Consider the following 27986-nt stretch of genomic DNA (forward strand, 5'->3'; position numbering starts at 1 on the left):
TCTGAGACAGGGTCTGACCCTGTCCTTTGTCACCCAGGCTGGAGTACAGTGGGGTGATCTCAGCTCACTGCAACCTCTGCCTCCCAGGCTCAAGTGATCCTCAAGCCTCTCGAGTAGCTGGGACCACAGGTGCATGCCACCACGCCCAGTTAATTTTTGTATTTTTAAATTCTTTTGTAGAGATGGGGGTCTTACCTTGTTGCCCAGGCTGGTCTTGAACTTCTGGGCCCAAGTGCTTGGTCCGCCCTAGCCTCTCAAAGTGTTGGGGATTACAGGCCTGAGCCACCGTGCCTGGCTGGAATCTGTGTTTCTTAAAACCACTTCAGACAGTTTCAAAAGTAGTCCTTCATAATTTATCATTTATTATTGTTTTATTTTTATGTTGCTTACTTCATGTGTTGTGATCTTTTCTCTCCAGTGGTTGTAAAACTGTAACCACCTAATGGGTTCTTCTTGCCTGCTGCCCAGATACAGCTGACTTATTGCAGGAGCATTGCAATGGAGTTGAATTCATGCAGAGGTGGGATTTCAGGCGCTAGGGCTTTTCAAAGGTAGTCTAGGGGAAGTAGTGCAGTGGCTGCTGATTGGATGGTGGGTACAATCATAGGGGTGTTGGAAATGGTTCTTCTGCATGCCGACACCCTTCTGGGTGGGGCCACAGGAGCAGTGGGTAGGTCCAGGTTGGAGCCAAAGGCAAAGATGTCAGACATGTAAAAACCCTGAAAAGATATCTCAAAAGGCCAGTCTTAGATTCTACAATAGTTATGTTATTTGCAGGAGTAATTGGGGAAGTTGTATATCTTGTTACCTCTGGAATAAAGACTGGCAATCATTTATGTATACACCTTAGCAGAATTCAGGCTCCTGTCCTCCTCCTAGCCTGGTGGCCTCTCATTAGCTTTACAAGGGCAGTTGAGTTTTGGGGAAGGGCTGTTATCATTTAAACCATAAACTTAATGTCTCCCAAAGCTAGTCTAGTAATAATTAAAGGCAGCACGATTGCTTGAAAGCTAAAGGCAGGAGGGCAGTTGGCTACATCAGATCTCCCCTACTGCCGTAATTTTCTCACTGACGCAACTTTTGCAAAGGCGGTTTCAACCCACTCATGTCCTACACAGTGCCTAATACATTGATGCCTATCCAGCAGCCATAAAAAATATTGATCAGTTGATTGACAAGAAAATTTTCCTTTTTTCATAACCAGATTTTGCTCTCTTCTGAAAGAATAGTGGTTCTTTGCAGCAAATAAATAAGTATACAGTAATGAATTATGCTCTGAGCTCTTGGATCATCCTGGAACTCAGTCAATGCCTATTTAAAACTTGGCTATTCTGGGAGGATGATATATTCTCTGCTGACTTAGATTGTTCTTAGCAACTTTGTACTTTATCCTAGTGCAGAGATTCTTTTTGGTGTCTATGTGGGGAAAGGAGGTGCGCTAGAATCCTCAATGAGACTTTTCATGCTCTATAGCCCCCCCTAGTCCCCATGAGAATCACAGCATTGTGACAAGAGATGCTACTGATTGGGAGTGTACTGGGAACAAAACAGGGTTAAATCAGAATAGCGGCTGTGAATCACTGTCCTAGAGAGAGTTTGCAAATGTGACCATTATGATTAGATAAATGAACCAGAGGCTGATTTTGAATGTCCTCAGCAAATCATAATTTCCAACTCTTAGTAACAGTTATATATTTAAATTCTTCATTATCACAATAGGATCATTGTTTGTAATCACAATGGAGATAAGAGGAAAATACATTTTAAACCACAACAATTTTTTTTTCAAATCCTTGGTTGGATTACTTTATGTTTTGGAAAACTTGGGTTAAGTCACTATAAACCAAAAATAAAATTCTAAGACCTCCCAACCATCTGAATGAGATTCCTCCTCGGCCAGGACACTCTTCAAATTTAACCTGAGAGACTGGTTCAGGCCATGATGGGAAGTGGGGGTTGGACATGCCTCATTATATCCTCCAGCGTTAACATCAACACAGACCTTAAGTCTAATAAGAAGCATTTACAATCTATTCTCTCTGAAGCCTGCTACCTGAAGGTTTCATCTGCCTAATAAGAACTTTGGTCTCCACAATCCATTATCTTAACCCCAATATTTCCTTTCTATGTTGATCCCAGGTCTTTGGATAAACTCAACCAATTGTCAACCAGAAAATTTTTAAATCTACCTGTAACCTGGAAGCAGCCCTCCCACCCCCGCTTCCCGCTTCAAATTGTCACACCTTTGTGGACCAAACCAATGTGTAGCTTAAATGTATTTGACTGAAGTCTCATGTCTCCCTAAAATGTATAACATCAAGCTGCACTCCAACTACCTTGGGCACATGTTCTCAGGATCTCATGTTCTCAGTATCATAGGCCATGGTCACTCCTATTTGGCTCAGAATAAATTTCTTCAAATATTTTACAGCGTTTGACTATTTTTTTGACATCATTCAAATTTACTCTGAAGAAAACCTTGGGGGATCATTCTAGATTTCTCCCTTCTCAACCACTCGTAAGAGAGAATTAAGCCCTCCTGCCCTAAGGCATCCACTGTATGTAATAACTAACTTATTTCCCAGTATCTTCTAAAATGCCAGCTTTCTACTTGGGAAAAATAGCAAGAGTCACTGAAATAATTTTCTCTAAAGCTCCAATCTCTCCTGTGATTGAGAAAAGCTAAATTACCTAGATTCCAGTGGTTTTCTAACATTGGTGTGCATAAGGATTACCTGGATGTTTTTTAAAACATAGATTTCCAGGCCCTGTCCCTGTTCAGTAGGTCCAGGATAAAGCCCCCAAATTTGCAATTCTAATGATCACTAGGTCCCAAGTATTTCTAATGCTGCTGGGCCAGGGACCATAATTTAGGAACCACTGATCTAGACCAATTCTTACATTGCTTACAAAGGTCATGCCAATCAATAAGAAACTCATTTTACATCATGTCTCAGTACACTTAGGAGCACACACACACAACACACACACACACACACCCCTGAAACAGTTTTGAAACTGCCTTTGCAAAATTATAATTAAGGAAATTATGACAGTGAGAGACATCAGGGCTAACCAACTTCATCTTGCTTGTAACCTTTAAACTGTCCTTGTCCATTCCTGGGTGTAGGCCAAACTAGCCTTGGGAAGGAATTTAGTTTATAGTTTAAGTAATAACGCTTTCCAAAGCTAAACTGTTCTTGTAAAATGAATGAAAGGCCATCAGCCACCAAGTTAGAATGAGAGGGGCTGGAATTCTAAACATTATCACCCATTATTCCAGAGGCCATAAGATTCACAACTTCGCCAATTACTCTTAAAGGTAACATCACTGTTGTGAACCTAATATCACCTTTTGAGATGTCTTTTCAAGGTTCTGCATTTCTAACAGCCAGATGGTCCCACCTGGACCTGCCAACCAGTTCTGTGGCCCCCACCCACGTACTGACTCTGTTATGGGATGGCCTTTGTTCTTCAAGCTCCCAAGATGGTGGTGGGCCACTCCCAAGACGATGGCAGCTGCTCCCAAGACGGGGCAGGCCTTTTGTTCGCTGACCTCGGGTTCTTGGCCTCATGGATTCCAAGGAGTGGAACCTTCGGCCATGCAGTGAGTGTTATAGCTCTATTAGAAGCCACGGGTCACAGAAGAGAACCGTGGAACCCAGCGACTAGTGTTCAACTTGATTAGAACGAATCCGGGCACTTAGCTGTGCACGAACAATGGCGAACCTTTAGGCCGATTGGGAGCAGCAGTGGGCGCCTCACTGGATCAGCAACTCAGCAGACACCTTGCCGGATCCAGAGGGGTGGAAGTCAAAGGCGAGTCTGCGACAGCGGCGAACAGCAGTGGTGGAGGATGAGCGAAAGCTGAGCTCGAGCTGGAACAAACACAGACCAGAAGAGTGTGCAGTTGCAAGATTTAATAGAGTGAAAACGGAGCTCCCATACGATGAGAGGGGACACAAAGTGGGTTGCTCCTCCCTGCTCCAATGCCAGGGTTTATATCTTGATCATTGTCCCACCCTCTGTGCTCTCAGGCGATATATGATTTGACAATTTCTTTACCTCCTGCTTTTATCCTAATTTGTATTTTAGTGAGCCCTGTTTACTACCTTATTGGTCAGGTGTGAGCTGAGTTACAAGTCCTGTGTTAAAGGTAGGTGCAGTCACCTTTCTCAGCTAGGCTTAGGAATTCTTAGTCGGCCTAGGAAATCCAGTTAGTCCTGTCTCTCAACTCAGCATAAGAGAACAGCTTTGACTCCCTATGACTTCATCCCCGAGCCAACCAATCAGCACTCCCAATTCATTGGCCCTCTACCCACCAAATTATCCTTTTAAACCCTGATCCCAGAGTTTTTGGGGGGACTAAGTAATAATAAAATTCCTGTCTCCTGCACAGTCAGTTCTGCGTGAATTACTCTTTCTCTATTGCAATTCCCCCGTCTTGATAAATTGCTAGTGTCTAGGCAGCAGGCAAGGTGAACCCATTGGGCAGTTACAAATTTGGGGGCTCATCTGGGATTACCCCTGTGGCTCTGCCCATGGTTCAGTAGCCCTACCTGCCCCCATCGATGGATACAGAGGCCAGCCCAAGCAGCTGCCTAGTTCTCTTGGACTGGGGGCTAACTCCTGTACTGTTTCTACTGGTGGGGTGCTGCCAACCCAACACGCAAGGATCTAATTGCAAAAGAGAAATAGTCCTGGGGAGACATCCTGTAATTGTATACCCAACACAGGGTGTCTGTCTGCAGGTCCATCGGAGGGTGTCTGGGTGGGTGAGTATCCTAGGCACTGCCAATGCCTCCTTCCTTCTCCTGACTAGTTCTCTCACCCCGTGGTGGAGTGTCTGTCTGTAGCCTCACTGCACAGGGTGTCTGTAGCTCCACCATGGGGTGTCTGTCCCGGTTTGGCTCCTGAGAGGCCTTGGTTGGCTCTCCCTAAATTATAAGAAGGATATTGGTTCGGGAGACTTCTCCTCAATCAGGTAGATTTCGGGGAGATTTCTCACATGGAGAATAGGAGGATAGTTGGGAAGGTATACTCTGGAATTATTTGTTAGGGATCTTGATTTGGAAGGCCTTCTGTCCATCTCGTGTTTGTGTATGTATTTGTATATGTGGATAATATCTCTGAAGGAATTGCCGATGGAAGTCTAACAGGCCTAACTCAGAGAACCCTCCTTATCTATCTGGTCACATTCAGTGAGTCCTGAAAGAAGTTTAACAGGCCTGATTGAGAGTGACAGCTCTTCATCTCGCCCAGAGACCACCCATTGAATTACCAGATGGAGGTCACCTCTCCCCACCTTGAGTGGATGAAAGACAACAGGGACCAATGGGAAAAAGTTTCAGCCTTGCCAGGTTGATGTTGGGTGCTGAGCGAGGTGACCAGTGTCCATTGTGTTATGTGTATTTTGCTTGCGCTGGGATGGGAAATGTTAATTTGGTTCCCTATGCAGCTCATCGGGCAGCATCTTGCATAATTGAGAAGCTTTTGCCTATAGTTTCACAAAACCAAAAAGGATGATTTTCCTTCGTAATGGAGCTTGGTCACCGACAGCTATGGCATGCTGAATGGGGCCATCAAAAGCCTCTCCATTATTCTGGAAACTGCAGAGAAAGGGGACCCAGAAACCTGGTATACCAGCAAAAAGAGTAAGAAATTCTTACCAGTCAAGTTTCTGGCCTGCCTCTCTTTCTCTCTCTTTCTCTGCCTGTTGGGTGATGGTAAATGATAAACATCACTGTGTCTCCTCTGCAAGGGTTTGATTAATAGTAAAAAAAGGATTTGCGAGACTAGTCTTAAGCTACAGCAAATCTGGTGCACTTTGTGCTAAGAATTTGTCTTTCTGTAATGGAGAGGAGGGTATCACAGGATAGAACGTGGGCTTAGGATCCTTGTAAGCCGGCTTTTCAAGCCAGCCTGGTAGGCTGGTCTGTTACAGACTTTGCTGTGAGTCCCTGAAACGAATACCAGATGAAATTTTTGTCTTGTTTTGTGTCCTTAAGAAGTTAACCTTGTGACCATGTGGGGATACTTTATCTTGGTCTCCACTATCCAGAGGACGGGAATATTGGGGTTCATGTCACAGCCCTAAAAATTACCTTGAGCAGTTAAGTCTTTGCGAGCTTGAAATTGGCTGCTCTAGACTTCTTCTGGGAAAAACAATAGAAACTGCTCAATGCTGTGTAGTTTAGTAGCTAAGGCTTTAGCTTTTGACAACGGTGGCCCAGGTTCAATTCTTGGCTTCTGAATGATTCCTTTCTGGTTATTTGTGTAACTTTGTCATGTATTGAGGTTCCCTCCCTCTCCCCATGGATAGCTTCTGATTTCCGGTCTTGAATTTTCCTTTCTCTGAACTAACCTTGGGAAGATTCAAAATCTTGTTAAAAAACAAAAAGAAAGAAAGAAAGAAAAGAAAAAATAAAAAAAGAAACTGCTTACCATCTCTCTAAAACACCTTATGCGTTAATGGTTAAGTTATAATCTTAGTTCCTTAGTTAAGACTTACTATTTCATGTGGGAGGTTACCTGGGGTAGAATTCAAAGGCCGGAAATATCGGCTGTCCTAGCTAGAGTCTAGTAATAAGACATTTAAAAAAGATTTTATTTTAACAAAAAAACTCTGTGGTTAAAACTGGCTTGATTAAAAATAGATATTCAAGCTATATATATTTAAAAGACCTTTATTGTTTCTTTTCTTGAATCATGTTTTTCTTCTAAAAAAATGAAAAAAAAAAGAAGTTTTTCTTCTCAGTCAACCAACCTGTTTTTCTTCATTTTGTCTTCTTGCCACTGTTGATGCCCACATGAGAAAACGTAAGATAATTACTAACAGCCTGGGCTACCTGGGGAAAAATAGGAGGTACCATGGACCCCATCTGGGAGAAACTTCTGTTTTCCCATGGAACCCCAGGAATTGAAAGAAAATAAATCCCTCTCAAAATCTAAGGCTCTGTTCTCTTTTGCACTGTGTTAGCTGATGGTTTTGACTTTTGGGGGGTATCAAAAATTACTTTGCATTGCGTTAGCTGATGATTTTGACATTTGGGGATATCAAATTACTTTGCATTTTAGCCTTTTGTGTGTATACTTTAAGGGATGGCTGAGGCAGTTATGGAGAAATACTTGGCTCTTTGCATATTTGGATCAGAGAAGCATGCTCTTGGCCACCTGGAAGATATGGTAACATCCCAACCACCCCAAATGAGAGATAAGACTCCCATGGGGGATGGGGTGATTACAAAATGGGCTGATTATCTTTGAATTGCCTTGCAATAAAATGCATGGTAGAAGCACAGCACTATCTTCTCCCTTAGTATTCCCCTCCTTTTTGGGGATCCATGATCCAGTATAAAATGGCACCCTTAATTTGGGGGAGTTGTTTTTGCCTTCCAGCTGTGCCTGCTTATTAGGTTCTAGAAATTGCAAGCTTTCCTGGTTCTGTTCCTCCAAGGGCTCCACCCTGAAGTCAGTAATCCAATTAAGAAACTGGCAAATGGAAAATCTTAAAACTGCTGGATCTTCTGTCTATCTGTCTGTGTATTTATATGTGTTGAGTGTGTGTGATGTTTATATAGAAGAAATCTGATTAATTGGCTTAGAAAAATAAGCACTTAAATAATATTTTTTCAGAAAAATAGAAACTTTAGAACAATGCCTTTTTGTTCACGTGACTTTAGTAATCATTTGGAAATAAAGACAGCATTAAAGATGATTGGTAAAATAAAAATATCTTCAAAATTTGGACATTTGACTTAAATTAAGGTAAAATACCAAATTTGCTAAATGCTTGAAGGTCATAAACTGCTTCTTTGACTTTTGAAAATTGTTCAATTTATCTACTTTGAAGCATTAATTTCTAGATAAGGCCTGGGGACGTGTGGAGAAAAATTGCTTACTTATCAGGTATTTCACCAAAAATAAAATTTGCTAAGAGCTAACATTGTAACAAGTCATTAAGACTACTAAGAAAACCAGTTTTACATACAAGGTGTATAAGAAAAGTAAAATGTGTTTTTGGTTAAAAAAAAAAGTATAAGAGGGCATGGAAAGATAGTTTTTGTTAAAGGAAATGTAATTTTGTCAGAGGGTTTTAAAGATTATCTTACCGTAAAAGAGTAATGGGACAAAACTTAAGGCTTAAGCGAATTGAACAGGTTTCATGAAGGACTGCTCTTGTAAAAAAAGTTCTGTGGGTATAAGCAAGTTGGCTAAGATATAATGGTGATTAATTTTTTTTTTCTGTAGGTTAAACATTAGAATAAAAGCACACTGATACAGGGCTAGAATCTGGGCCCGTGTGTCCAAATAACAGGGTTTTCTTAGAAAATTAATTTGCTGGTTAATAAAAAAATTACAAAGTATTCTAAAAAAAAGTTTACGAAAATCTTACCTTATGGTCAAACTAATTAAAACTGGATAGATTATAAAATATGTTTTTAAAACTAGCTTTAGCATTTAAGATGCACTAAGGTAAACATAAAATTTTGTTTCTTCTTTTTTTTAAAAAAATGATTTTTAAGTAATACTAAGAAATGCTGAAAGATTTTTGTTTGCCTTTTAAGTAAATTACAAAAAAAAGTGGGAATTGGAGAGAGAAGAGACAGACTCATTTAGCCTTATGCTATCTATTGGGTCTTGTTTGGAAAACTGAGTCTGCCATCTAGCAGAGTAAAGGGTTTTCTCTTTTAAAACTTTTGAATTATCATTTTGGCTAAATAAATGACTTACGGTGACCTGGGATTCTATTTTGTGATATCCAGTGTTTTAAACCTTTGATATTTGACAAACCTTCAGAGATCAAATTCTAAGTTATTAACATAATAATAATAATAATAATTGGGTCCCCTAAGTCCAAAAAGACCTATTCATTTTATTTAATGTATTAAAATCATGCAGGAAACTGTCAAATATAAAAAGGTGTTTAATTTTGGGTTATGTTGATACAAATATGTTATTAGTATCTGTTTCAGAATTGTATAAGATTCCTATAATTCTGGTATGCCTCAGTATGTGTTATCAGTAATAATGATAATTTTTATGTTAAATTCTTGTGTGCCACAGAGGTAATACATTTCCTTGTCAATTGTGTCTTTGTGGCTGCCCTGAAATGTTTTTGTCATCCACAGACAATTGTTGTCTTATTTGGTTCTCTTTACAGATAGTTTTATAATCAGGTATAAAACTTTTGCAGGTGCTCTTGAATGCAAGTTTCTGGTAACTTTGGAGATTATGACATTAGAATAAAATAAGAAACTTTCAGGACTCTCATGGAGAGGTGAAGTGATCATGAATATCAAACACAACACGAGTTAACTGAATGGACTAAGCTAATAAAAAACTGAAGTAATATTTTTTTTGACTTTTTGCTTAAAACATTGCTGATCCTTTTTGTTCTCTAGAGCCAAGAAGACTTTTGAGCTATTTACTGCTTTTGACAATTGAGTAAAACATACTCCTGTGAATAAAATTTGGGGCACATTTGTTTCGCTCTATCTGATTTCTCCAGAATTTGAAACTATTTGTGAGTATTCTTAACTTATGGCAATATAGTTATTTGCATAAGTGTATTAAGAATGTTTTCTTTTGAAGAAACTGGTTGTTTCACCAAGGCTTTTACTGGAATGGCATGCTTTCCTTTAAGAAATCAAACTTGACTTATAGAGCCAATAAAAGCTCCTTGGGAAACCTGGCCTCATACCTTGTCTACACAGTCCCTGTACAGGAACTCTTGTAACCACCCAAGGGGTTGTAACCACCTTGCCCACTGCCTAGACAGAGTCGATTCATCAAGACACGATAATTTCAATAGAGAAAGAGTAATTCACGCAGAGCCAGCTGTGCAGGAGACTGGAGTTTTATTATTGCTCAAATCAGTCTCCCAGAGCATTTAAGGATAACTTGGTGGGTGGGGGGAAGCCAGTGAGCCAAGAGTGCTTATTGGTCAGAGGTGAAATCATAGGGAGTCAAAGCTGTCTTCTTGTGTTCAGTCAGTTCCTGGGTTGGAGTCACAGATTAGATCAGCCAGTTTGTTGATCTGGGTGGAGCCAACTGATCCATCAAGTGCAGGGTCTGAAAAATGTCTCAAGCACTGATCTTAGGAGCAGTTTAGGGAGGGTCAGAATCTTGTAGTCTCCAGCTGTATGACTCCTAAACCACAATTTCTAATCTTGTGACTAATGTTAGTCCTACAAAAGCAATGTAGTCCCCAGGCAAGAAGAAGGTTTGCTTTGGGAAAGGGCTATTACCATCTTTGTTTAAACTATAAATTATAAGTTTTTGCCAAAGTTAGTTCAGCCTAAGTGCAGGAATAAACAAGGATAGCTTGGAGTTAGAAGCAAGATGCAGTTGGTTAAGTTAGGTCTCTTTCACTGTCTCAGTCATAACTTTGCAAAAGTGGTTTTGTCCTGACCTATGGCAAGTAAAGAATGTCGCTTTCTAACAGGTCCAGGAGCCCCAGGTTATCTTGAGACTTTCAGAGGAATTTACCCAACTTGTAGGTATTTGAGTGTACAAACCCATGGCTGGGCTCATCTGAAAACAGTCTTATCTGAAATTCCTTATGGAACAGAGTTCCATCAAAGCCAGTTTAAAAAGCCTATATGAAAAATAATTATTCTTGCTGCACTTATGCAAATAATCAGGCCAAGTATAATAAAGCAAATTGATCTTACCATGATTTGCCTTTAGTAAAAATGAAAAACTGGAGAGAGAAAAATCATGTTTTAAAAACTATAGTATACTTGTTGTTAGATGTTCTTAAGTTTTTCTTTTTTTCTGCAATTTAGACTAAATCCTGATTTTTTGTGGGCTACAGGTCCCTAAACTAATGTTTTCAAATCTTTACTTTTAAAACTGGGAATTGCACTTTTTTTATCCTAGAACTCATTATTGACTTTGTAGGACACTGTCCACTTAAATGCTGTACTGAAAGGCATTAGTGTAGATAACAATACTGACACCTTTGTCATGCAAGCCTTGGAACCCCAGCTAGGCCTCCATGAGTATGCTTGGACAGTTGCAAAGCAGTTCTACTCTCCTCCCCTTGGGGTCAACACCTACCATCACTAAAACAATTTAATTAGTTACAGTTTGTTTTCTTTTCTGTATTGTTTGTTTTTCTTTCCCTTTCTAATTTAAAAGAATGTGTGTAACACTCCATCTTAGACAATGTGATAACCATGAAGTCTTTGTGTGAGAAAAGAAGAAGAAAAGATAATTCATAATGAAGATCAATAGGGGTCTTCTCTGGTGCCCTTCAGTTAATTACTGTCTTTTACAAAACAATGTAGGTAAGAAAAAAAGTTAATCTACAACAGAGAAACAAAAATCACACTGGCCTAGGTGACAGCTGCCTACTTATGTTGACTCAGGTACCACAATCACATTCCCTTAAGGCTCAGATATTTTAAAGTTCCAACAGCTTAGATTTTTAAATGACTTATTTTTACAGAGGAAGGATTCTGAGCATATTATAAGGTAATAACATGCAAGTGGACTTTCAGCCTAGTTCAAAGGAAAACTGGGCCTGATTCATAAAGAAGGAAAATTGAGGATAAAGAACTGTAGGGAAAAAAAATTACCACTGTAGGTGTATGACAGACATTTAGACTACAAGGAAGCCTGTTTAATGACCCAAAGTCTTGGAAGGGGGTAGGGGAAGGTGGTAATCAGGGAGAAAAGGCTCATGTTATTGTAGTGGACTTGGAAATGGGAGGCCGAGACGGGCGGATCACGAGGTCAGGAGATCGAGACCATCCTGGCTAACACGGGGAAACCCCGTCTCTACTAAAAAATACAAAAAACTAGCCGGGCGAGGTGGCGGGCGCCTGTAGTCCCAGTTACTCGGGAGTCTGAGGCAGGAGAATGGCGTAAACCCGGGAGGCGGAGCTTGCAGTGAGCTGAGATCCGGCCACTGCGCTCCAGCCTGGGCGACAGAGCGAGACTCCGTCTCAAAAAAAAAAAAAAAAAAAAAAAAAGGAAAATGTCAGTAGGATGGGCACCACAGTTACTCCAGAAGTGATGTCAGGAGCCATGCTAAGAGACGGGAACAGATTGACTCCAGGATTCACTAATGAGGACTGTCTGAAGACTGATAATTTGTTTGGGGTAATTCACCATCTGTAATTGTTCATCAGGCTAATATGTCTTGGGCAGTATAGTTACTTAGGAAAGAGAGTTTCTGGTTTGTGTGAACTGACCTGCTCCAGCCCATGAGAGGTGATGAACTGACACTGTTATTGAAAAGCCAGGGGTTCAATCTAGGTCCCATTACTTGCCACACAGAAAGTCACTCACTGAGACAACAAGTATTGACAGGGAAGAAGGCTTTAATCGGTTGCTGTAGCCAAGGAGATGGAAGATCATTCTTAAATCTGTCTCTCTGACTAAAATTGGGGGCCTTTATATAGTGGAGGAAGTGATGTAGCTATATGGCGGGAGGAATTAGAGAGGGTTAGGAAGCAATCATGATGAGTGAAGAATCTGGTGCCTCATTGTCTGGATGTAGCGAGCTGATGGATTTCAGTTCCTGAGGAACAAACTCAGATGTGACAAATGTAAGTTTCAAGGTTTAAGGACCAGGAGGGTCAATTTATATGTTTATTCAAAAAGCCTTAAATATCATTTCTATGGGACAATTGGGCTGTTTTCAACACCTGAATCCATAGTTTCTGATTCTCAATTTTTTGTGTGTGCATTATTGTTGTTGTTTATTGCTTTTTATCAAGTGGGTTTTTGTATGTAAAAATACTTATTTGTTTTGATTGCATTGAATTGGTTGTACAATTGATCATAAGATATTTTATCAACATAATAACAGATTTTGGGGAAAGAAAAATACTGCATGACATGCATGTACATTTCTCTTTCACATTTAAAAAATACTGTGTACTACAGGATCACAATTAAGGTTTGCATTTAATACTTTTATACATTTATAGTCTAAAGATTCTTCTAGGTCACTTTTTGTCATTGACAAGCTTGCACAACATCACGGTGACACTGACATCACAAGATATGATGGCTGAGCAAGATTGGGTATGAAGAATGACCCCCTAGGATGACTGAATGGAGGGTGATGTCTTTCAGTTGCTATATGGAGCCATGGAACAGATTTGTGGAACAAGATCATGAGATGAGTTTTGGATATGTGGAAGCATTTTGAAACATTTCTTTGAGAAATTCAAATGGAGCTATCCAAGCACGCCTGTAATCCAAGCACTTTGGGAAGCTAAGGCAGGTGGATTGCTTGAGCCCAGGAGTTTGAGACCAGCTTGGGCAACATGAAGAAACCCTATCTCCACAAAAAATGCAAAAATTAGCTGAGTGTGGTGGCACACACTCAAGAGGCTGAGGTGGGAGAATGGGCCCGGGAGGTGAGGTTGCAGTGAGCCAAAATCGTGCCATGGCACTCCAGCTTGGGTGACAGAGAAAGACCCTGTCTCAAAGAAAAAAAAAAGCCATTGGATAAAAGTCTGGAATTGAGTGGCAAGGTCTGTAAATCTGTGAGTTACCTCTGTAGTGTGGGACTTAACATCATAAAATGATATTTAATAAAGTTTGGCAGTGGAGAGGATCCAAAGTATTAGGGTATGGATAAGGTTTAGAGGCTGGAACGATGGTAATCCATGTTATGCAGTGGTGAAACAGTAGATAAAACTACTTTCTGCAAAAACTTGGGAGAAGTATCATATATCTAATAAAGTTTAGCTTTAGACGACAAGACAGAAAAATAGAATATTAGAAGCTTATGTGGGTTCCTACTGGATGTATTTGCCAGACATTATTAGGAAAAGATGAACTCAGAAAATAATTACTGTGTTTGGAATCAGGAATGAAAAGGAGGACAGAAAATGCTGAAATTCAGGGACTTATTCTTCGAAGAAGCAATGGCTTTTCAACTTCAACTTGAAAAAGCTAATATTAAGAAGGCTTCTGAATAACGAAAGCTGATTAAAACTAAGCTTTGTGTCAAGGGTCAAACTCGCTGATACTAAAACAACTGAATGAAATAAGATGTTTCAGAGTAAGCATCCGGCCACATTTGTCCAGCCCAGTAAATAAATACCTTTAGTGACTCAGAAAAAAAGAGATTAAATATAAGGCAATCCCTCTGCAGCCTTATAAAGAGCAGGTATGCATAATTAATTTGTGAGAGAGCATTTTGAATGTAAGAGAGCAAATACATAGGCATTCTGAGTACCCTAAGGAGAAAAGTAAAAACTAGGGATATAGAACTGACAGGAGTCAGAACATAAGGGGCCTGTTTAAAGGAGGAGAATCGCTTGAACCTGGGAGGCAGAGGTTGCAGTGAGCCGAGATAGTGCCATTGCACTCCAGCCTGGGCAACAAGAACGACTTCATCTCAAAAAAAAAAACAAAAAAAAAAAACGAAATACATAAAAAATTTAAAAAATAAAGTAGTGATCTGGCAAAGGAACCACATGGTCAACAAGAAGCCCATGACTAACTGAGACCTAACAATGACCCTGGGTCATCAACCTGCTATGGGCAGGAAGTAGCCTGAGAAACTTCTCAGTACTAAGGAGGAGCTTCTATCTAATTCCACTTCAAGTGTGGCTAAGGAGGGTGATGGAAAAGGAAGAACCTCCCAGAGGGTGAAGCCAAAGGTCAAGGTGGCAGTTTCAGAGGCTTATTCTGTGCCTTTCCACCAGAAAGACCTTAATGGTCAGAGAGCCAATGGGAGGCATTTTTTCAGCTACTGAGCATAGCCATCCTTAGGGGTGGCTATCATACACTTAGGGGCTGGGGAAATGAGCAGAGAGTATGTCTATGTGACTAATGGTGAGATGGACTTGATTTATAACTTCATTTATTCTTGAAGTGCTAAAGTGTGGTAGGCATGATGGCATTTTGGTTCCCTTAATATCTGTGTCAGCTCAGACTTTGTATCTCACAGACATGAGTATTCCCTCTGCTCTGTGAACAGTTATTCTGGAAAACAGCCAAATATGCACCTATACATTGGAATAATGCTCTACATAAATGAGGATGAACAAACCACAACTTCACACAACAATATTGTTGAGTTACACAAAGTTGAATAACAAAAGCAAGATACAAAAGAGTACATAGTGTATGATCCCATTTATATAATAACTAGTTTATCATCATGGAAGTCAGGTAACCATTGTGGGGCTAGTAATTGAGAAGGGAAGAAATAGAGATGGGGTTTCTGAGAATGGCTGTAATATTCTTTCTCTTGATCTTAGTGTTGTTTACATTGTTATTCTCTGAAAATGCATCAATCTGTACACTTATGACTTGTGCACTTTTTGGTATGTATGCTATACTATTAATATTTTTGTATAAGCCTTTGTGGGTGTATCTATATATATTATTTCTATATCTTCATTTCTTTTAGATAATTACCTGTAAGTAGGGCTATAAGGTCATAAGATATGTTTAAATTTTTTTTTTTTTTTGAGACAGGGTTTCACTCTGTCACCTAGACTGAAGTGCTGTCAGTAGCACCATCTCAGCTCACTGCTTGACCTCCTGGGCACAAGCAATCCTCCCACTTCAGCTTCCCAAGCAGCTGGGACTACAGATGCACACTACCATGCCCAGCTAATTTTTTTATTTTTGGAGCTATAGTGTCTCCCTATGTTGCTTAGGCTGATCTCAAACTCTTGGACTCAAGCGATCCTCCTGCCTTAAAGCGCTGGAATTACAGGTTTGAGCCACCACACCTGGCCCTGTTTCGTTTTTTGACTACTGAATTTCCTAAAGAAGTTGTAGCATTTTACACCCCTACCAGGAGTAAATGAAAATTCCAGTTGTTCTACATACTTGTCAACTCTTGTAATTGCATTCTTCATGTTTGCCATTCTGGTAGGTGGTCATGATTTTATCTCATTGTGGCTTTAATTTTTACTTCCCTGATAGCTTATAATATCAAGTGCCTGTTCACCATTCTAAATACTTAGAACAGGGTCAGGCACAATGTTAGCATTCAATAGATATTTGTTTAATGAACAAGGGAATTAAATATCAGGAATTTCAACATTATACCTTTTATTAAGTATGTACCAAGCTCTAAACCACAATTAATAGCAGTATGCAAAATACGACTTTTCTTTATTTCTACATGTGAAGTTCCTAAAAGCAGAGCAGTATTAACTGTTCTCTTTTTATGCATAATAGAGTGGTTAAAAGACTAGGTTCTAGCAACAGACTCCTTGGCTGTCTCATTTATTATGTGTGTGATTTTAGGAAATTCAGAAAATTGTTTCGAGCCTCAGCCTCCTCATCTGTACAATTGCTGCCATAATAGAATCTACTTCATAGTGTTGTTTTGAGGATTGAGTGAGGCAATCTAAGCAATGTGTTTAGAACAGTGCCTGGCATGTAGTAAGCTCTCAGTAAATGTTAGCTTTTATTATTTTCCAGATATGTTTAAAAAAAGCTTACAATTCTTTTCTATAAACTGTGCATATGAGTAACAAAAACATGGCTCCTTTTTACAGTTAAGAAATTGAAGCTCAAAGAGTTACTGGTTTTTGTTTTGTTTGTTTGTTAGAGGTGGAGTCTCGCTCTGTTGCCCAGGCTGGAGTGCAGTGGCAGGATCTCGGCTCTCTGCAAGCTCCGCCTCCGGGGTTCATGCCATTCTCCCGCCTCAGCCTCCCAAGTAGCTGGTACTACAGGCGCCCGCCACCACGCCCGACTAACTTTATTTTTGTATTTTTAGTAGAGACGGGGTTTCACCGTGTTAGCCAGGAATCTCATCTCCTGACCTCATGATCTGCCCTCCTCGGCCTCCCCAAGTGCTGGGATTACAGGCATGAGCTACCACGCCCGGCCAGAGTTATTGTTTTATATTTACTCAGGGTGCCATTACTAACCCTTCCTAAAACGGAAATTTGTAGTAGGAGTTACTCCTCTTGAATAACATGGATAATTCAGTTGGTCAATTACTTGTTAAAGAAATGTGCCAATTAAAAAGTTCTTTGAACTCGGGAGGCTGAGGCAGGAGAATGGCGTAAACCCAGGAGGCGGAGCTTGCAGTGAGCCGAGATCCGGCCACTGCACTCCAGCCTGGGGACAGAGCAAGACTCCGCCTCAAAAAAAAAAAAAAAAAGTTCTTTGAATAGGTTTATCAATTGTAATAAATGTGCTACTCTGGTACGGAATGTTGATAATGGGGGTGTCAACCTAAATAACAAACATAGAAAGACTCTAAAAAAAAATGATATTGGCAAGGCATGGTGGCTCATGCCTGTAAACCCAGCACTTTGGGAGGCCGAGGCGGGCAGATTGTGAAGTCAGGAGATTGAGACTATCCTGGCTAACACGGTGAAACCTGTCTCTACTAAAAATACAAAAAAAAAAAAAAAAAAAAAAAAAAAAATTAGCCAGGCGTGGTGGCGGGCACCTGTAGTCCCAGCTACTCTGGAGGCTGAGGCAGGAGAATGGCGTGAACCCGGGAGGTGGAGCTTGCAGTGAGCTGAGATCGGGCCACTGCACTCTAGCCTGGGCGACAGAGCGAGTCTCCATCTCAATAAATAAATAAATAAATAAATAAATAAATAAATAATAAAAAAGAAAATGATATTCATTTAAGAATGGGCATTGTAATGGGAATATGTGTGCTTTAGGAAACTGTGCATATTCAGGGAAGTAAAGGAAGATAAAATTTTAAAGGAAAAGTGAGAAGGATTAAATGATTGTTTTGTGATAATTAACATTGATTATTGGTTACAATGATTAGTAACAAGGGTGGGGCCAGTCTGAAGTTGGCAGGCCATTGCTGGGCAGATGTTCTTCCAGAATTTTTTTTTTTCGTGTGTGTGTGTGTGTGTGTGTGTGTGTGTGAGAGAGAGAGAGAGAGAGAGAGAGAGAGAAAGATGGAGTTTTGCTCTTGTTGCCAGGCTGGAGTGCAGTGGTGCAATCTCAGTTTGCTGCAACCTCTGCCCCCGCAGGTTCAAGCGATTCTCCTGCCTCAGCCTCCCAAGTGGCACTGGGATTACAGGTACCCACCACCACACCCAGCTAATTTTTGTATTTTTAGTAGACACAGGGTTTCACCATGTTGGCCAGGCTGGTCTCGAACTCTTGACCTCAGGTGATCCATCCTCTTTGGCCTCCCAAAGTGCTGGGATTATAGGCATGAGCCAGTATGCCCAGCCTGCAGAAGTATTTTTTTGCACAAGGTTGTGGTATTTGTAGAGTCTTTTGTGATAGTTCTGGTTATTATGCAGAGCTAATAAAGGTGAATTATATTCACAACTTTCTCTTATAATCTTTCTCTTCATATAAAAGTAAAAAAAAAAGCAACAATAACTTGGATAGTACTATGGAAATAAAATCCCAGTGGCGGATTCTCGGTCTCTGCCTATGATCTTTCACTCAAAATACTTAGAGGCCATGTACCCATATTTTTATGGGTTATCTAATTTGCATGTCACCTAAAGTAATTTTAAGATTTCTAGCCTACTAAATTGAAAGATCAATGGTATTGAAAGGTATCAGAATATGCCACCCTAAATATGACACTTTGGCATATTGATTATTTTGAGCTGAAGGCAGTTGAGATACAGCAAACACAAAAAGAACTCTCTGCCCTCCCTTTTACTGCCTAAAAGTGGGGCATAAATGTCCCCCATCTCTTGTACCAGATTGAGGGGAGCAGCCCTTATCACTGAAGATAAGACAGCTGGCACTGAGTCTGCATAAACAAACCTTACTAAAATAACCCTTATCTTCCACTAGTCTCCCCCATATATTTCCTAGTCACTTTTCCACATTTATTGGCCCTAGAAGCCCAAACCTCTTTTCCTTTGTCTCATCATTTCTCCATAATTTATTGCCCTTGGCTAAAATGGTATATAAACCTTGAGTCTTAATTCCTTCTTTGGGTTTTCACTTCTTCTCTGTGAAGACCCTGTGCACATAAAAATATTAAGATCAATAACATTTTTATACCTTTTCTCCTATTAACTCGTATTTTGTCAGTTTAATTTACGGATGTCAGTTACTAAACCTAAGGAGGTAGAGGAAAGTTTTTTTTCTCCCCTACACTATATTCCCTTTATTTCATCGTTACCAAGTAAAACATTCATTTCTCACCCCCTTTCTAACAACAAAATTGACCTCTACAACCTTCTTTTTGCTTACATTTCTAGTGAGTACAAATATTTCTATTTAAGGAAAGAGGCTCAGGATGAAGAGAAAGAGAGTTCTCTGTTTTTCAACTTTTGGGTGACAGTGCTTTCTGTATCATTGAAAGCATTTGAATACTCTAATTTGATAAAGCACTAGAAACATTCATTAGACTCCCAATCTTGCTTTTCTGTGCAATAAAAGAGATTCCTATGAATATTTGTAACTGTTTCTAACTTGTTTCTTGCTTATATTAATCTGCCCTTGAAAGCAAAATTTAAACAAAGAGAACTTGTAAAATTGCAGAGACTTTAGAAAATGGTGCTATATCCCATGAAAATAACCTTCAAAGAGAAACATGTAATTCTGATTAGTTTTCTTACTTGTTTTCTTTTGCTCTGATAATAATGTTGAAATTGACATCTCCATATTCCTAAAAAGAAAAAATACATTTATGAGATGTTTTTCTTAAATCAGTTAACCTTTTCCCCCTCTGGTGTGAATGGAGGGGGGGAGTTGTCTGACTGCTAGACTTCATCATTCAAAAATGATTAACAATCTTATTTAAATAAACAATTGTGAGATATACTTTTATTAGCTCAAATGACTTAACTGATTTTCTTTGTGTATTTGATATGACCTGTTTCACCAGCTTGGGAAAATCACTTCATATTTTCATCTCCACACACCTTACTTGGCAAGAATTTAAATTTCTCCCACTTTGGCTTTCTTCTGCTCTTCCCAGTTGCCCAAGAATCTTTGGACTGAAGCCTTAGTGCTTCCACACATCAGGCAGAGTGCAAGGTGGGAAGTCCAATCAGTCCATTAGTTGATGGTTGCTTTGGATGCTGTCACTCAGTTACGCTGTTGAATATCTTGGACAGCCTGATGAACTCTTGGGCATTATTTCACTGCTACCCTTCCTGGCACAGATCTTGGCAAAAACTGCTATTGATGACCTGGAGTTGGCCTCCAAGGTTACATTTACATGCTCAACTCCTTCTCCTGACATTGTGTGGCTGCAGATCTACATGGGCTCCAGACTCAGCTCCACTCTGTACCAGGGTCAACCTCCACACTTTGCCTTTCAGTTGAGCCCATGCTACCAGCTGAAACTCCCTGTTTCCTTGCAGTTGTTCCACTTTGAGGCTCATGACATCTTCTTAAACCAGTGGACTACTGTCTAAGCCACCCAGGTTCACCTGGGTCAAATGGGACTTCAGTATCCACACCTCCCCCCACCCCTTGGGTCTTGGGATCCTTAAGCAAAATGGTCAATTTCTTCTTTTGAGTAGTGCATTCAAAGGGGTCTTAGGTGGGAGCTCCTTTATCAAGACCACAGGACTCTGTTACATCTTCTGCGAGGACAAGGGCTGTATGTCTGCCTTATACCTGCATCACTAAAGGAGCTGCCATTCAAGAGATAGCTCACGTAACAAGACAATCTATTCCTCGGCAAATTGTGCCTCAACTTTGGCACCAGAGGCAGCTATCATAATTTTGAATTTTTTAAATCGGAGACTCTAAACACCTATTGAAGGCCATATGCTACCAATAGTAAGGCCAACAGAAGGAAGGATTTGAGGCCTGGACATACGAAAGAAGTTATGGGCTTTTAGATATGTTTGTGTTCATATTGTTGAGTAGAAACCTCTGTGTGTACCAAAACAAATTAGGCCTCTGTCTGAGAACTATAGAGGAGGAAAAAACTTTTCCTTTACTCACTCAGGGTTGGCAACTGGGGGCTTGTGAATGAAACTGACAAAAGACAGATTACCAAGAGAAAAAAACAAGAGTTTATTTATGCTTGCAAAGTACATACACATGAGAGTGTTCAGTGATGAGTAACTCAAAGGGGTGGTTAGAATTTGGGGCTTATATACCGTTTTAATAGATAAAGGGGAGGAATGGAAAAGCACTATGGGAAAACAAACAACTTTTTAAAAGCATAAATGAGCTCTATGGAGAATAGATAGGAGATTTGAATCTTGTGTCAATGTCTGTTTAGATGTGGTGCCGAACTCACTCCTAGTCTTTGAGATTAAAGTTGCTTCTGGAGACAGGATTCATGGCAATTAGTTCTTTTGGGAGGCTCTACTTTTGGGCAGATAAGGGATTTCCAGAGTTAAAATACCTTCATCTCAAAATAATTTTTATGACACAGTGGCATATTTTGAAGTGTCATATTTTGATCACCTTCAAAAAGGACCACATTATTTGAACATTATAAAATACAACAAATTCTAAAAATATACAGAAAATAGTTTATCTCCTGTTTCTTTTGACATATAATTCACTTTAAGAAAATTCAATTAAAAAAATCGAAATACCCCCAATCTCCCTAGATAGCTAATCACAAGTAATTTTAACCCTACATGTATGCTCATTCCAATTAGATCTTGGACAAAGGAGCTTTGTGATCTTGGAATTCCCTTTACTTTGAAGCCTTAGCCAATAGCAGGATTAAATTCTTATGTCAATGTACCTTGACTGGTGTCTCTCATTGGTCAGTTCCATGGTGCCTCCTAGCATGGGATGGGAGAGAGGACTGGTGGCCCATGTGGTACATTGGTATAAGATGGGAAAATGCAATTAACTCACATGAAGAAGGCTTGCTTCATTCTTTTAATTTTTCTGATCTTTAGATTTTAGTGTTTACTTGCTAAAATCTTAACAATTTTCTTTCCTGCTTGACGTGTTTGTAGCTGCATGATGCCTCATCAGATAGGTTTATCCTTTTTTTTTTTTTTCTTTTTTTGAGATGGAGTCTCACTCTGTTGCCCAGGTGTGATCTTGGCTTACTGCAACCCCTACCTCCTGGGTTCAAGTGATTCTCCTGCCTCAGCCTCCCGAGTAACTGGTACTACAAGCCCGTGCCACCAAACCCAGCTAATTTTTGTATTTTTAGTAGAGATGGGATTTCACCATGTTGGCCAGGTTGGTCTCATACTCCTGACCTCAGATGATCTGCCCACCTTGGCCTCCCAAGGTGTTGGGATTACAGGCAAGAGCCACCAGGCCCAGCCCAGATTGGTTTATTCTAATAACTACTGAAAACTGGATTACATTATTGTTATTTTTAACTAGAAAGATAAAATTTAGAGAAAGTATCATTTTCAAGTAAATTGTGTGCCTATGAATCTAGAGAAGACAAAAGATTAGTTGACTAAGCCCTAATGAAGTGGAAAATATCTGTATTTTGTTTAAATAACTACGAGTCCCACAGCCTATAGGGACACTTAGTTTTTTATTCCATATTGCAGCAGATACTCAACAATGGCCTTGGAATAGTGTCTTTGTTATGTGGCCAGTGAAGTTTTCCTGCTGGTGGCAGATGGCAATTTATTTTTAAATTGGCCTGGACAGAAATACTTTTTTTTCCTACCTTGGCTATGGTGCTGATTTCAGGAAGACAAGCCTCCATAGAATGTTAATACTGGCAGGTTAGATTTTTCATGTAACCTTAATTGGAAGAACTGGGAATAATGACTGAAAATTCACCCATAAATACGTCCCACAGAGGAAAATCTACACAGAGTTGTTGCTAATGATGTCAAGGTCTCCGGCTTCTTGTACGGCTGATGATTGTTATAAATTTAGACTTCTCCCTCGTGTCTTATCTTGGTAGATACGCTTTGAAGACCCATTCTCCCTCTGCTACAACAAGGCCTCTAAACATTCCTGCAAAACTGCTCTTTTATATTTATGTTTCCTCGATGACTCCCCTGAGCCAATGACAGCATCTGTTCCCACAGTTTGCCAGGGCATTAAAGTGAGAGCTCCTCTCAGCTCTGTATGATGTATGATGGACAGTTCTTATCAACTGCATTTTAATCAGGTTCTTTCTTGTCTGCTCCTAAGGAGAAGTGTTTTCCGTGTTGTGGCATTGACATACAGAGGCTCTCATCAGCTCTGTTCATAAATTTATAAGAAAATTAGTTTATAGTTATGAAATAATACGTTACGTTTTCCTTGTTCAGATTTGCTTCTGTCAAAAGAGGAAGGTTTGCTATTTTCTTAGTAAGGGTGGGTTGAGTTAGTGTCTCTATGTGTGTGTTTATTCACTTTATAAGAAGATAAGAAGACATTTATCTGTTATGTTGTTTATGTCACAGAAAAAGTTGTAGATATAATAATTCTATTTTAGAATTATTTCTACTTAGAAATAGATCCAAGCTGTGCTTTGAAACTATCATTTTGGGCGACAGAGCGAGACTCTGTCTCAAAAAAAAAAAAAAAAAAAAAAATGAAACTATCATTTCATTTTATGAGGATTTTATTTCTGAAATGACATTCATAATCTCATATTAAATGACTTCTTGTGAAGTTATTTCACAGCACTGAAAAAAGGAATCATGGAAATAAATGATGTAAATATACACATTTCCCAAATCTATCACTGTTTGATCCAAGGGCCATTGTATGGGTATTGCTGTGGAGTCTTGTATAATGAAAGAATCTTAGAATGTTTGTCTTAAAAATTATTTTAGGTTAGTATTTCCCTATTGATATACCTTAGCTCTCTGTCCCCACCCAAATCTCATGTTGAATTGTAATCCTCAGCGTTGAAAGAGGTGCCTGGGAGGTGATTGAATCGGGAGGTGGTGTCTAATGGTTAAGCACCATCCCCCTAGTGCTGTCCTGTGATAGAGTACTCATGAGATCTGGTTGTGTGAAAGTGTGTAGCGCCTTCCCCTTCGCTCTGTTTTCCTCTCGCTCCCGCCATATTAGACATGCCAGCTTCCCCTTTGCCTTCTGCCATGATCGTAAGTTTCCTAAGGCCTCCCCAGAAGCAGAAGCCTGTACAGCCCACAGAATGGTGAGCCAATTAAACCTATTTTTAAAAAATAAATTACCCAGTTTCAGGAACTTCTTTATAGCAGTGCTAGAACGGACTAATAACCTACGTTTTCCACAAAACAATGATTCAGAGAACTGCCAATCGGTTCAAAGGAAAAAAATGATGAGGAGAAAACCTGGCTCAATAGATTTATGAGGCAGGTTAAACACATAAAGTTTTATTTACTATAAAATTTCACATATCCATATGGCATTTAAAATGCCATATCTATATTAGATTGCAGTGTCAAAGAGGCAATGTTTTGCTTCCCAAGATGATTGGACCACAAATTCATTTTTTCCCCAATATATAATTTTGTGGGGCTCATGTTTCATCATTCTTGAGCAAGTGATGATCTAGCATAACTCCTTAGTGATTCCGTGGAAGAAAATGGAACCCATAAGAGCTTATTGACATGTCCAGGATCACTCAGATGCAGACTCAAAGCTGGAACCAGAACTCCCCATGTCTGTGTTTTTTCCGTGATTCCATATTACCTCTACTTGCTTATGTTTCACTACATGTAGACTACTGTTAGAGTAGTTTCTATGTAATTTCCTTTTATGATATGCTTTTTACATTAGATTATTATATTCATATGTTATAATAGTAATCTGAATTTGTGCACATTTTATTTTTGCACTTTTTTTTGTGGTAAAATGATATGGGAGGGGGCAGGAAGTGTTGGAAGGAGAAGGGTGGGTTCCTGGCTAGAGTTTAGGATTGTTTTTTCTATTTCTGTGGAGAATGTCATTGGTATTTTGATAGGGATTATATTGAATCTAGATTGCTTTGGGTGGTATGGACATTTTAACAATATTGATTCTTCCAATCCATGAACATAGAATATCTTTCATTTTTTTGTGTCCTCTTCAATTTCTTTCATCAATGTTTTATGAATTTCATTGTAGAAATCTTTCATTTCTTTGCTTGCTTCCTAGGTATTAATTTTATTTGTGGCTATTGGAAATAAGATTGCTTTTTTGATTCTTTTTCAGATTGTTCACTGTTGGCATATAGAAATGATACTGATTTTTGTATGTTGATTTTGTATCTTGTAACTTTACTGAATTTATTTATCAGTTCTAAGTTTTTTGGTGGAGTCCTTAGGTTTTTCCAAATATACGATTATGTCCTTTGTAAACAAGGATAATTTGACTTCTTCCTTTCCAATTTGGATGCCCTTTCTTTCTTTCTCTTGTCTGATTGCTCTAGCCAGGACTTCCAGCACTTTGTTGAATAACAGTGGTGAAAGTGGGCCTTCTCAGCCTGTTGGACAGCCATCCTCTGGGAATATTTTTTTGTCACACCTCTGGATCTGTGTTTCATGGATACTAAGTCTCTCTGTTTCTCTGTTTTCTTTCTGTGTTTTTCAAACCTTTATAAATGACCTTTTCCATGTTTATGTTTTTTTCTTTCTGAAAGTTTTCATACCATCCTCTGTAACCTTGGTGTTCTGGAATTTCATAATTATATGACTGGGTTGTGGGTCTTTTCTCATTCCCTCCTCTGCTTGTGATAGTCTTTTCCAGTCTTTGGCTTCATGTACTTAAGTGTAACAATGTCCTCTCACCTGTTTTTTTTTTTTTTTTGGTCTTTTGTTTGTTTTTTAAATTGTAGTAAAATGCATGTAATATAAAATTTACTGCCTTAACCATTTTTAAGTGTACAGTTCAGTGGCATTAGGTACATTCATATTGTTCTGCTGCCATCACTACTATGCATCCCCAGAACTCTTTTCATTTTGCAAAACTGAAACTCTGACCATTAAACAATAACTTTGTATTCCCTGTTCCCCTAGCCATTGGCATTTAACATTCTGTCTCCTTGATTTTGACCACTCTAGGTATCCCATTATAGTAGTTAGGGTTTTCTAGAGAAACAGAACCAATAGGATATGTGTGTGTGTGTGTGCATGTGTGTGTACACATACATTATACACACACACATACACATATAGAGACAGAGACTGAGTGAGAGAGAGACTGATTTATTTTCAGGAATGGCAAGGCCAGCAGGCTGGAGAACCAGGGAAGAACTGATGTCAACATATACAATTAATCATCCTTATCCTGTAATCCCTGTGACTCAGGAGGCTGAGGGAGAAGGATTGCTTGAGGCCAGGAGTTTGAGACCAGCCTGGGCAATAATAGTGAGACCCGTCTCTACAAAAACAAAAGGTAAACAAAATATTTAACCATCATACTCACATAAGTGGAATTATATACTATTTCTCCTTTTGCATCTGGCTTATTTTACTTAGCATAATGTCATTATGTTATGTCTTCTTTCTTCTCCTTCTCCTTCTTCTCCTACTCCCCCTCCTCCTCCACGTCCTTCTCCTCCTCCACCTCCTCCTCCTCCTTCTTCTTCCCTCTTCCCCTCCTTCACCTTCTCCTTCTCCTTGACTTAGCCAGCATTTCTTATGTTGAACAAGCACTGCTTTGGAGTTAAATCATGAGGCAATTTAATCTTGTTTACTATTCCCCTTTTATTATTCTGTGGCACTAGTTCTTTTAATTTTTATTTTTAAATAAAGACAGGGTCTCAGTCGGGCGTGGTGGTTCACTCCTGTAATCCCAGCACTTTGGGAGGCCGAGGCGGGCGGATCACGAGGTCAGGAGATTGAGACCATCCCGGCTAACACAGTGAAACCCTGTCTCTATGAAAAATACAAAAAAAGTAGCCGGGCATGGTGGCGGGTGCCTGTAGTCCCAGCTACTCGGGAGGCTGAGGCAGGAGAATGGCGTGAACCCAGGAGGTGGAGCTTGCAGAGAGCCGAGATGGCACCACTGCACTCCAGCCTGGGCGAGAGAGCGAGACTCCGTCACAAAAAAAAAAATTAAAAAAAAATAAGACAGGGTCTCATTATGTTGACCAGGCCTATCTGGAACTCCTGGCCTCGAACAATCCTCCCCCTTCGGCCTCACAAAGTGATGGAATTACAGACATGAGCCACTGTACCCAGTCAGGAGCTAGTCCTTTCCTTGCCCTTGTATAAAATCTAATGCCATTCCCCTAGCTTTTCTCATCATTTTCAGATAACCAAAGATGCTTTCCAGTTCCATGTCATAGTTAAATGTTTCATCTTGATTTTAAGTGAAATCATCTGTCTTTCTCCAATTTATGCTGCTGCAGATGGAAAGTGTGGAGTCAGGAAAAAGTATATTCTGCTTCTTTTCTTCTTGTTACCTGGCACTTTATTTTATTTTATCTCCCACATTATTCTAATCACATTTTCTGATCTCTCTCCCATCCAGGGCAGGAATCTTTTGAAGAGATAAAAGGAGAAGTAATCAGAGACCTGTCCCTGGTGACAACAGGGTCAAGGTGTGTGGTTTCTTGTAGGTAGTATTTTCTTATATGATTTTATGAGAAAACAGGCATTATGTTTTTTAAATTAAGTAGTCTATATATATTTTTTAATTTCATTAATAGATATGAAATGTTAGTATTTAACAGATCATAATACATCAATTCAATTGTGTTGAAGCATCAGCTCTTCTGGGAACCCTTCCATAATGTCTCTACAACCCCATCACTCTCTAACAGGGTTAAGCTCGTCCCCCTCCTCCACCACAGCTGGTGCCTGCTTCTATTTGACTCATAATAGACTGCATTGGAATCATCTGTTTGCTTGTCGGTTTCTCTTCCACTCAATAAGCTCCTGAGGGGCCTCATTATCTCTCCAATGCCTGGATTATAGTGTTGTTAAATAAATTTCCATGGAATTCAACAGACGTAGTTCAGAGGCCAAAAGATCAAAGATTCAGCAAAAGAAGGCCCCAAAGTGTGTGTTGATTCCAGAAGAGAGGCTGTTTGTCTGTTTGAAAAGGAAAACCTCCTAACTCTTACTTATGATCTCTGGTCCTATCTCTTTTTCTCCTGCTTCAGTGAGTAGGGGGTTTGGCAATTTAAAACATTTTTATTTTTATTTTTTTGAATCGGGCAGCCTCCAGAATCACAGCAGATTCAAAGAGATTCCTCAGTGGTGACTATTTTACCTCCTCTCAGCTCAGGA

General features: G+C 39.6%; 1 long non-coding RNA gene across 1 annotated transcript; it reads left to right on the forward strand.

Annotated features, from left to right (window-relative positions):
• The first annotated feature begins 57 nt into the window (after positions 1 to 57).
• Positions 58 to 27745, forward strand: LOC139357812 (uncharacterized). The gene is made up of 4 exons (XR_011611594.1): positions 58 to 3966; positions 25966 to 26145; positions 27226 to 27295; positions 27518 to 27745. It is a non-coding gene; the product is annotated as an uncharacterized lncRNA (long non-coding RNA).
• Positions 27746 to 27986: the final 241 nt, after the last annotated feature.

Source organism: Macaca nemestrina, chromosome 13 (assembly GCF_043159975.1).
Source record: "Macaca nemestrina isolate mMacNem1 chromosome 13, mMacNem.hap1, whole genome shotgun sequence".
In the NCBI taxonomy this organism is placed as follows: domain Eukaryota; kingdom Metazoa; phylum Chordata; class Mammalia; order Primates; family Cercopithecidae; genus Macaca; species Macaca nemestrina.